At 42.6% G+C, this 5,369-nt stretch overlaps 1 non-coding gene across 1 annotated transcript; it reads left to right on the forward strand.

Annotated features, from left to right (window-relative positions):
• Positions 1–2,091: 2,091 nt before the first annotated feature.
• LOC130958263 (small nucleolar RNA R71) lies at positions 2,092–2,198 on the forward strand. The gene has a single exon (XR_009077395.1). It is a non-coding gene; the product is annotated as a small nucleolar RNA R71 (small nucleolar RNA).
• The last annotated feature ends 3,171 nt before the right edge of the window (positions 2,199–5,369 follow it).

A 5,369-nucleotide genomic window follows, 5' to 3' on the forward strand; every position in this document is an offset into this window, starting at 1 on the left:
GTGCATGCACATTGAAGGACTGATTCCTTTTAAGTTTGCAAGTGTCCACCCTATGGCATCTTTGTGTTGTTTTAGTACTTGGATAAGCTCCTCCTCTTGCTCCTTACTCAAGCTTGAATTGATGATTACTGGGTAAGTGTTGCCATCACCCAAATATGCATATTTCAAACTTGGTGGTAAGGTCTTTAGCTCTAGTTTTGGTGCCTCTACTACCTTGTTGTCCTTGTGGTTCAGCATGATTGAATTCTTCATGGCTCTTTGTGGTAGCTTTTCACTTGATACTGGTTGCTCTAACTCTATAGTTCCTTCTCATTATTTCTCTTCCAATACCCCTTGAACTATCTGTTCTATACTGTCCACCATCATGCATTCTCCTATGGGTTCCTTGGGGTAGCTCATTGCCTTAAAGACATTGAAGACCATCTTTTCTTCATGTAATCTAAAGACTAGTTCCCCTTTTTGCACATCAATGATAGCTCCAGCAGTAGCTAGAAATGGTCTTCCTAGGAGGATTGAGGTGTTCGCCTCCTCTTCCATGTCCAGCACAACAAAGTTAGCTGGAAAAATGAATTCCCCCACCTTCACCAGCAAGTCCTCCACTACCCCATGTGAAAATTTGAATGTTCTGTCAGCCAATTAAAGTGCCATTCTTATTGGCTTCGCTTCATCAATCTTCATTCTCCTCATCATAGTTAGGGACATGAGGTTGATGCTAGCTCCCAGATCACACAAGGCTTTCTCAATATTGATACCCCCTATGATGCAAGGGATTTAGAAACTCCCTGGGCCTTTCATTTTCTGGGGAAGCTTCTTTTGTATGATGGCACTACACTCCTCAGTTAGCACTATGGTCTCTTTTTCTCCCCAATTTCTTTTTCTTTTCATAAGCTCCTTCAGAAATTTGGCATAAAGCGGCATTTACTCCAATGCTTCAGCAAATGGTATGTTGATTTGGAGCTTTTTGAAGATCTCTAAGAACCTAGAAAATTGGCTATCCTTCCTGTCTTTCCTCAGCCTCTGACGATATGGTGCCTTGGGCACATAAGGCTTTAAGACTGTCTTTCGTGCGGATGGGGCATGGACCTCTTCTTTATTATTGTTTTGATGCTTCTCTGTAGCCTCTTCTTCATGGTTATTCTGGCTCGGGTTGCTTCTTCTACAACATTTCTGCTTCTAAGTGTGATGGCTTTACACTCTACTCTTGGGTTGGCCATGGTATCACTGGGAAATGTATGTGTGAGCATTGGGATTTGTTTGGAAAAGATCCCCACTTGTGCTTCCAGCTTTGAGATTGCTGCGCCTTGATTCTTTAGGTTTGATCTATATTCTTCTTGATTGGCGTCTATCTTTCTTTCAGCCTGTGTCTGTCTCTCGAAGATGGTGGAGATGGCTCCTGTAAGCTGTGATGATAGTTGTGCTATTGCAGCCTCTACTCTTTCAAAGTTACTCTTGATCTCACATGGTTGCATGGGTGAAGTTGATGTGTCTTGATGATGGTTATTGTGTGTTTACTGGGTAGAGTGGTATAATGTATTTTGTGAGTTGTGGTAGGGTCTATTGTTACTTGATTGATGGTTAGGGTTGTGAGTGTTGTATTGGTTGGATGGGTAAGGTTTGTTGTGATCTTGGTTATGGCTTTGTTGGTTCTTGCACCCAAAATTTGGGTGGTTCTTCCAACCTGGATTGTATGTCTTGATATTGGGATCATATGGTGGTCTAGAATTGTTCACATAGTTAGCTTGCTCCCATTCACATTTAACTTCTGGTGCATCTCCTTCTTGTTGAGGGGTTTGAGCTTGAATAGCTGAAACTTGATTACTCTCCATCTTCGTGGTCAAGGCTGCTAGTTATACATTAATTACCTTGTTTTGAGCTAACAGGGCATCCATTGAATTGAGCTTCATTACCCCTTTCCTCTGAGTTCTCTCTGAAGCATAAAAGTACTCATTCTCAGCCACAGTCTCAATGACATCTATGGCTTCTTCAATGGTCTTCTTCTTGTTGAGTGATCCTCCTGAAGAATGGTCTACTGCTTGTTTTGACTCGTATGACAGCCCTTCATAGAAGATGTGTAGTTGTACCCATTCATTGAACATATCCGGTGGACATTTCCTTGTCAACTCCTTAAACCTCTCCCATACCTCATAGAGTGTTTCACCATCCTGCTGTCTGAAAGTTTTCACCTCAGCTCTTAACCTGTTGACTCTCTGTAAGGGTAAAATCTTGCTAGAAATTTGTTCACAACATCATTCCATGTGGTTAAGCTCTCTTTGGGAAATGCTTCTAGCCACTTTGTTGCCTTATCTCTAAGTGAGAAAGGGAACAAAAGTAGCTTGTAGGTGTCTGGATGTACACCATTGGATTTTACAGTATCGCAGATCCTCAAGAATGTATTGAGATGTTGGTTTGGGTCCTCTTGGGAACCTCCTCCATATGAACAGTTATTTTGGACAAGTGTGATGAGTTGAGGTTTCAACTCAAAGTTGTTGGCATGGATTATTGACTCTCCTTTCTTACTCAACATGATTGCTAGCTTCCTCCCTAGCATGGTTATATGCTTCCTCTTCCATGGTGGGTTCTAAATCTCCTTCTACTAATTCCTCCCCAACAATGCCTTTGCCTCTTGCTTCCCTCCTTAATCTAAGGAAGGTCCTCTCAGGTTCAGTATCGAAGGAGGATGAAGTTTCTCCCTTTCAACCTGTCATACATTCAACAAACAGCAAATAGAGGACAAGTGGAAGAATCACTTTATTTAAGATTAGTGGTTAACTTGGTTGATGCAATTAATCAAACAGTTAGAAGAATGGAATTATGGACACTGGATAACTAAAATGCTTCCAGAAATCAGGATGGAAAAAGAAATAAAAAAATAACAAGGTAATTAAAATTCTTAATCTAGCTTTCCAATCAATTTCATCATTGTCAATTTCAAACCAATCCCCAGCAATGGTGCCATAAAACTTGATGAGTTCGGAATTCACACCCCATAGAATTTTTTATTATGAATCCGCTCTTTTGGCGAGCGCACCAAAATTATCGTCAAGTATTAACCCATAGCGGAGTGGGATCGTATCCACAGAGATTGGCAGTTTTGAGCAATTTTAATCAATTGGTGAATTAGTCAAGCTAAACAGAATAGATTGTGGTTGCAGAATTGTAAATGGGTAGAAACATAAATGACATGAAAGTAAAGAAAAGCAGTAAAGTGCTGAAATAGAAATGGCAAGAATGTAAAGAGCAGAAACATAAATGACTGAATTATAAAGGGGAATGGGGATTGTAGAATGTAAATGGAAGCTATAAAGAAAGTGATAGATGAGAATAGGGAGAATTCATTAAGATCAAGAGATGTTGTCTCTTTGGATTAAATTCAGCTTATATCATCTTCAATCATACAACTCATTGACCTCTTGGCAATCATGATTGATTGAGCCCAAATCCCTTGGTGACTCAATCTCTCAGATCTTGATCAATAGCCAATTCCTTGGTCTAATTGCTCATGAAGGGAGATATGCTTCGTCCCTAATTATACCACACATCATCATAGGTCCAGGTAGAGGGAGGATTGTATGTCACCATATCCAAACACCAAAACCCATATTCTACTCAAGTGTGAGAAGGGATTTCTAGCATGGTTTCATGTTTTCTTTTCCAAGGTTCCCATGAAACCCATTTTGTATTCAACCTCTTTCCCAAGATGATTGAACACTAAGCATGAAAAACGAAAGTCCATCTAGCAAATCAAAGAGAAGATGAAGAGAAGAAGAAAATTCACTATCATTAATCCATCAAGTACAACAGAGCTCCCTCTCTCAATGAGAGGAAATTTAGCTACTCATAGCTTAGAGAAAAGTACTCAAGATGGATTGAAAAGTAAAACTAAAAGCTCTTCTAACTGTTTGAACCCCTTTCTCAGTACTTCTTGGGGTTATTTATACTACTCCTAGTTCTAGAAATAAAAGAAATACAAAAAGTAAAAAAGAAAAATTACAATTTGGAGGGAAAAGAACTCAATAAACGTGATCTTCCAGCTAGCGTGTGGCTGGCGCTTTAGTGACGTGCCACGTCCTCCTTTATTAGCCTCCCTGGCGTGCCACGCCTTCGAGCCAAAGTGGCACGCCCAGGTCTTCTCCCTCTTCTTCTTGCTTCTAGAAAATTGAACTAGCGTCCCCTTGCTGTGTTCATGATCCATCTCTTTGGAAAGTTAAACTAGCGTGGCATGCCCAGGATCTGGCGTGCCACGCCCAACATTCAAGTGGCATGCCCAGGGTAGAGGATGGATGCTAGCGTGCCACGCCTTCGTCGCCAAGTGGCACACCCTTATGGTTGGCTTCTTAACTTCCTCTCTGGAAAATATAACCAGTGTGCCACGCCCAGAGGCTGGCGTGCCACGCCCATCATCTTGCCTTGGTTCTAGTAGCTGGCGTGCCACGCCCAACATTCAAGTGGCACGCCATAGTGAGATTCTTGAGTTGGCGTGCCACGCCTTCGACACCAAGTGGCACACCCAGCCCTTTCTTTGGCTTCCTTGTGCATTGGCGTGCCATGCCTGTTTGCTCAATTGGCACGCCTAAGTGGGGATGAAAGCTTGGCGTGCCACGCCTTCGATCTCAAGTGGCACGCCCAGGCCTTTTTAGCCTTCACCTTCTTCTCTGGAATCTTGCACTAGCGTGCCACGTCATGTTGCTTAAGTGGCACGCCCATTCATTTGTTGGTTCCTCAAGCTTGGCGTGCCACGCCTGACTCCTCAAGTGGCACGCCCAAGTGATTTTTGAAGCTGGCGTGCCACGCCTTAGACACCAAGTGGCATGCCATATAGTAAGTGATGGGCTAGGCGTGCCACGCCCAACCTGGCATGCCACGCCCCTTTAATGGCCTTCAATGTTGCTTTCTGGAAAAATGTTTTCGCGTGCCATGTCCATGTAAATGCTTGAGACCCCTCTGGACTTCAGCACTGGCGTGCCATACCCAGCTCCTGGCGTGCCACGCTAGTGTATTTTTTGTGGCGTTTGCTCTAAGTGGCACGTCCGTTTCACACACCCAGCTTGTTTTGTTATTTTCTTCCCATTTTTTTATGTCTTTTTCACCTGAAATTCAGCACAACCTCATTTTAAAGCAATGTACTATACTATTCATCAAATATTGCATGAATTGAAATGATCAAATGAGATTATGCTCTTTTGTGGTCCTTTTTATGCAAGAAAGAAGGGTAGATGATGCAAGTCATCAGTCACGCGTACGCGTCGCTTGACATTTTACCATCCACGCGTACACGTCTGTCACGTATGCATTGCCATGCGACTTCATATCCACGCGTGCGCGTCTGTTCTGTGTGCGCGTTGATGGGTGCACTCCAAATCCTTTATTTT

This window comes from Arachis stenosperma, chromosome 10 (assembly GCF_014773155.1).
Source record: "Arachis stenosperma cultivar V10309 chromosome 10, arast.V10309.gnm1.PFL2, whole genome shotgun sequence".
NCBI classification, from domain to species: Eukaryota; Viridiplantae; Streptophyta; class Magnoliopsida; order Fabales; family Fabaceae; genus Arachis; species Arachis stenosperma.